Source organism: Cyprinodon variegatus, unplaced genomic scaffold (assembly GCF_000732505.1).
Source record: "Cyprinodon variegatus isolate N-32 unplaced genomic scaffold, C_variegatus-1.0 Scaffold324, whole genome shotgun sequence".
In the NCBI taxonomy this organism is placed as follows: Eukaryota; Metazoa; Chordata; class Actinopteri; order Cyprinodontiformes; family Cyprinodontidae; genus Cyprinodon; species Cyprinodon variegatus.
Genome location: NW_015150777.1, coordinates 737,770 through 743,861, shown reverse-complemented (window position 1 = coordinate 743,861; position 6,092 = coordinate 737,770). Strand labels below are relative to the sequence as shown.

General features: G+C 36.6%; 1 protein-coding gene across 6 annotated transcripts in view; it reads left to right on the top strand.

The window, feature by feature from the left end:
* Positions 1 to 5,201: 5,201 nt before the first annotated feature.
* ppip5k1 (diphosphoinositol pentakisphosphate kinase 1) overlaps positions 5,202 to 6,092 on the top strand; it is a 45,182-nt gene continuing 44,291 nt past the window's right edge. For all 6 annotated transcript variants that reach the window (XM_015384814.1, XM_015384820.1, XM_015384812.1 and 3 more), the window contains exon 1: positions 5,202 to 5,277. The gene's annotated coding sequence lies outside the window, so the exon portion shown is untranslated. The remainder of the gene's footprint in view (positions 5,278 to 6,092) is intronic.

The following is a 6,092-nucleotide window of genomic DNA, read 5'->3' as shown; positions in this document are numbered from 1 at the left end:
AAACATGCCTTTAGCTGACAGAGCAACTCACTTAGAGCAGAAATTGTACCAAAACTGTACAAAAAAAAAAAAAAAAAAAAAAATCTAAACATTTTGTGTTTTAGATTAAAAAAAATGCTCTACCTAGAACTCCTCAAGTGGTAAAGTTTTAGTTTCCCCTCGTTGAAATTATGTTTAAACACCCCTGCAAGCAAATTGTGCTATCCGATTATTAATCAATTAATTTAAAAAATAATCGACAGATAAATGATTTGCAAAATAATTGTTAGTTGCAGCCCTAGTTTGATTAATGTTGTTTATTCATTGTAGGGGAATAATTTCATTTACAATCTGGAAGGTTTTTCAGCATCTTGCTTGACTCTGCTACCTTTTTTGGAAGCTGCATTTGGTTCTTTTCTGACTGCTTACCACAACATCTGCAGTTTAACCAAGAAGAAACAGATTATTCTTAATTGTTTGCAGGTGTTCAGAAACTAAGTATAGGGTTTCCTTTTATTTTGAAAGTTTCACAGGATATTGAAATCATCAACTATTTTTTTACAGTTTGGTAAGTAAGAAAGTAGAAAAGCATGGGAGGTTATAGCAGTGATGAGGTAATGATGGGGAATCAGACTGTGCTAAATAGTTAGTCATTGTCTTTATCATAGGCCTTTAATAATTATTAGCTCCTTTTTTTATTTCAGGTTTCCCTCAAATAATCTAAAGACAGTGGCAGAATCAAGATTCTAAGTCTCCACAGGGATTATAGGTGATGATTTAGCTCAAAGTGGCAATATTCTCCTGCAATTATTTTTACCAGTCACCTTAAAATGTTTAGTCTCACTGTTTAGTAAATTTTTTTGCCTTCGAGTAGAGAAAAAGGGCTCCCAAAGTGAGAACAAAGCTCCTCTTTCAGTTCATTTGCACTAAGCGCTCACAGGACAGGAAACAGTGATTACAGCACGTTCCCATGCCCAAATACACTGTTACTTTGGTCACAAATTAACTATAATTACCTAAAAAAAGAGGATATTCAGTTTAATTTGAATCATTTTTATCAGCAGGAGCTCAAACTGACCTTGTGTTTCTACTATAAATTCTTGTTTCGATCCTTCCTCAGTAACAAGTGAAGATGCTTGTTTTCAGGGGTCTGAAAAACAATGGACTGGTGTCTCACAGAATTTGAACTGAACCTGAACCAGGCCTGAAACAGCAGGGATCTATGCCGTCTGTCTACGGTTAGATGTTGTCACCAATTGTTCAAAGTTTCCCTGCCGTGGTTAGGATTTTTTTTCTACCACTTTTAGGAGATATTTTGAAATGAGGTGTGTCTCCCAGCCAGGTTATTTACACTGGAGCCGAGGTTGGGTGAAATGACTGAGCTGTTTGTCAAACTGAAGGAACTTTCACCCAGCAACCTGTCAACAAAGCCAAACTGTTTGCAGGACCGAGTTGCATTGAGTTCAGAGAAACAGGAAGGTTAAAGATAGCTTGATTGTTTGTGTTACTGGCTCTCAAAATAACTGTTACCGCCGGCTCCATTACCCGTATATTTTTTGGAAAACTAATAATACTTTTTGAGTTTTGTGATACTTTCTGTGTTTAGTGACTGTCCACTGAAGTGTGTTTCATTGGAATTCAATTCAATTCATATGTGGCATTATCATTTAGTCAAAGGAGCTTTGTAACATATTTTCCTTCCAAAAAATAAAAAGTGTCTCTTTTCCTGAGTCACTACTTTTCCATGCAGTTCCTGTAACTTTCTATGGGTCGTATTTTATCAGCTTTAGAAACAGAGATTTAAAATTTAGTTCTTCTACAGTTCAATGGAGGGCATCTGCCAACATTAAATCTCAAATATTCCCACCAGTTATTGTGCCTCTGGCTGTATGTTAAAGGTTTTTTTCAATTTGTAAAGGTGTCAAACTGCATTCCTTGAGAGCTGTTGTCCAACGATTCTTTGATGTTCCCCAATTCCAACACACTTATATTGAATGAATCACCTTTTGAACTCAAGTTCTACATAGTCCTGCAAATGACCTTATTTTGAGTTTTTCAAGTTCAAGCATGTTTCCCTCAGGGGTTTCATCTATTTAGCTCAGTCTATCTTTCCAACAACTCTAAACAGATGCCCTGTCTCAGCTAAAGAAAAGCAGACCCATAGCACTATGCTGCCACCATTGTGCTTCGACATGTGGATGCGTGTTCAGGCTGATATGATTTTTTATTGGCAGATATAGAGTTTTGTATGTAGGCCAGCAAGTTGAACTTCCCCAAATTTAATGTAGAGGTGTGACAAAGGTTCAGACATTTTAAATACTCTGGTAATGTATATTTCAACATTCAACAAAAATAGGGATAGAGTAAAAAAATGATGCACAGATTGATTAGATCTTTGTGTATATGTCTCAATAGTTTTTTTTTTAAGGTTACCTAATGACCAAGATGATTAAGCAGATGGATGGAGAGCTGATAGAACCTCATAGAAGACCTTCATAGAAGGTCACTGCCTCTGACCTGGAAGATCAGTGTTTTTTCAAACAGAAAAAGAAAAGCTTCTTCCTCTCTGTACCCGGCAAATGTGGAAGAGAACAGCTTGTTTGAGGCGCAGCAGAATTAAGAGCAAACTGCAAGTTCTGCTGTTTTTTTTTTTAGTTATGGCTGATGTGTGAGGGGATGCCCAAACCCATTTCCACCCTCATGTTCAGCTTACTTACAGAGAAGCATTGTAAACCCACTGCTTGCAAAATGCTCCTTTCATAGCCGCTACAACAGTTTTTAGAAGGCGTCCCACTGGGCCTGCAGGCAGGTATGCAACTGAGTTGTCCTTGCAGCGAAGACGTCAGCGTTGGCCCCTCACATGCTAGTAGCAGTAGTTTGTCCTGCTTTAGGAGGACAGGGTCACCTTGTAGAAAAACCAGAGTCAGAGAGAGCAAGCACGAACAGACTTCAAGGTTAAGAATTCGATTGGAGTTGGTAACAAACTGCTGTTCATTTGGAAACACTTGTTTTTGTTTTATTATGATTATAAGTAAAGGTAGCAGGACCTGGAGCACAATACCAGAACATGTGTTAATGTTTGACCGGCAACACTAACTACAAGTCTTTTAACAGAATAACCTCTACCTTTGTGCCCCCTTTAGCTTTGTTTTTCTCTCTTCTATTTTTTTATTTATCTAATACTCTTTTTTTTTATCATGAGACACATTTTATTTTCATTCACAGATAATCTAAATGAAGACCAACATGATAATTTTGGTGATGACTTAATGTTAAAAGGAGAAAAATGTCTAGACCAGCCTGTCAATGTGTGTAACTGTAAAGTAACTGCTTTCCTTTTAAAATCATGTGTTATCCATGATAGTCACTATAGGTTAACCTTGCTTAACTAGCAGAATTAAGAAACCATTTTAAAAGAACCTGTCTGACTGCATGAAGAAGGGCTAAAGACCCTAAAAGCATTTTTGGACTCAGGTAAAACATAGCGAGATGCATTGAGACTTTCCGGCAGAGATCAGCGCACCAAAGCTACTCAGAAAGCTCAAAGTTTCTTCATTGCTTCAAAACCTAGATGATTTACTGTCAGTGATTTTACCACTTATGGTCTCTTGCTTAAAATCTGACGAATCAGTATTAGCCGTAAATAACAGACCTTTAGGGCCACCTGGAATCCTCAACAGAACAATCATCTAAAAGACTTCATCAAGTCTAGTTTTGAATGACTAAAAAGAACTACAAAATTTGAGTCTAAGTGAAACAATCAGTGAGGGGGCAAATTCTTCTTTTATGGTACTCTGACATACAACTACATTATCTGAAGCCCACATCCAGGGTATCCAACAGCAACAATCTTATCATTAGACAGGCAGACAGAAACAGACAACAAACATTGTGAAAAGGCTTTCACTTCTTTTGAAAATAAACATAGAGTCTGCTCGCCATAAACTGGTCAACAGCACTTTATGTAGTAGATATGACATATCAGATATAGGCAGTGCAAAGGACACAGAGAGGAAACTGGATTATTTAAATCTCCCCTTCTTTTTTTGGATAAGCTTCAGGCCAGGGCAGCGGTGAGGCTCTGCATGCTGCTAAAGATTTCAAGTGTAGCATTGTGCATTCAGGCAAACTGTACACACAGTTAAAACCAGAACTGCTATAATGCTAAAAGCTGTCTCCTGTAACATGTGAAAAAGCTGATCAGCTGTTTAGATAAGCATCACATTTAGATAATTACTATTTTACTTTTAGTATTTTTAGATTGTTTGATTGTTACTGTATTTTATTTGGCATAAAATGAAATTGTTTAAATTATTTTCAGTTTTGCTGGGTAATTTGACAGATGATTTTACATTTTACAGCAGTGGCACACTGTTTGACAAAAGAAGACTTCTTTATCTAGTGTATTAAGTTATTACACAGTAAACTGAATATTCTTTGGTAAATTCCTATAAACATCGTAACAGCTAAGCTTTAAAAGAGTAAAAATCATAAAATATATCAAAATATCAAATATTAGTTATATTAATCCGGTAAACTATATCTCCAAATTTAAACTCCAAGTCGTCTTCCAACCTTCTTGAATAATTTCATTTAAATTTCAAAGTCCTACTATTGTGCACATTGAAGCTATTTGTTTTTACACAGATCTTCTGTATTGATTTAATATCTTGTATTAAATTCCTTTGCATACTTTTTCTAAAAAAACAAAACAAAAAGATCTGCCAGAAATAAAATAGATAATTAGAAAAGCAAGTTGCTTCAAATATTAAAAATTGTTTCTAGTATGTGACACAAATGTGATGTGCATCGGAGTGAATCTGTGGATGATCCCGTATTTCATTAGTAGGAGTTATGAGCTTCATGTATTAAAGTAACCTGTAATGTAAAAGTTCCGTCCTAAATGACCTCTGCCCAAACTGAATTTATGCTGATAAAGTAGTCTTGTTAGTTATTCCATCAGTTTTTTTTTTTTTTCCCCCGTTCCTAATGTAAGATTTAGCTGAGATTGTGCTGAGATCTATCCTATTTTTGGACCAAAGCGTTTTTACTTTGGGGGTTCATCATTTCATTGAAATTAAGGTGTAGTCTTCAGTTTTGTCGTTAGAGGGCGCTAACGCTCTCCTACAACCCCCTGCCGCCGCTTATTGGCTCATCCTAGTTTTTGGCCACACCTTCTTTAGTAAAAATTCTTCCCAATTGGCTGCTGTAAACATCCATCACCCATCTGTCAAATTGGATTCATGCAAACTGTCAACAGCGAGTTGAATCCCCTGCAGAAGATCTTCTTATTCCACCGTAGGTTTGATATTTTTACTCCTAATATTTATAATGGCATTGAGTGTTTATTGCTAAGTGTTGATATTAAATATGCAATTTTGTGTCGGTGTTTACGTAACAATGGCAACCCAATGGCTGTTTAGGTTGGCGAATTAACGGCTACAGGAATGCTAACGCAAGCTAATAGCAGCTAACATATGTCGTCGTGGATGTTAGCTCGAGACAACTTCTTCCAAAAAAAAAGTGACATCTTAACTGGTTATCATAGGATTAAACGTATGTTTTCATTATTTTTATTTCTGCACCCAAACATTCGCATGAGAAGTCAGATTGGGTTCGCAACGTAAATTAAAGTATTTCTGACTGCATTCCATGGACGATTGCTGTGTGAATAACCATATTTTAAGATTTCACAGTCACCGTGGCGTTATTGTTTTTAGACAGGTGAACGTGTTGGCCCTGTTCCTTCCTGTTAAAGCATCATGAGCGGCCAGATAAACAGTGTATTTACCCTTTAACTTTGTAATATTTTACTTTGACGAAACTGAACAAAAGAACGTTCAGGTTACGTTTGGTTGTTACTCGTGAGAAGTATTTGGTTTATTAAAATATTATGTACATGTAATATATATTCAACAATCCGTTACTGTAGAGGTCTCCCAGCCCTGGGAGCACACCTGATTCACTGCATTGATTGACCTCTTGCTTTCATCAGGCAGCTGTAGAAGGCTGTTGGGCATCCATTCATTTAAAGGAATAGTACACCCAAAACATGATTAGCCTTCATTTTCTACTCACCCCCATGCTGAACAACACTCTGGAGTACTTTTTTG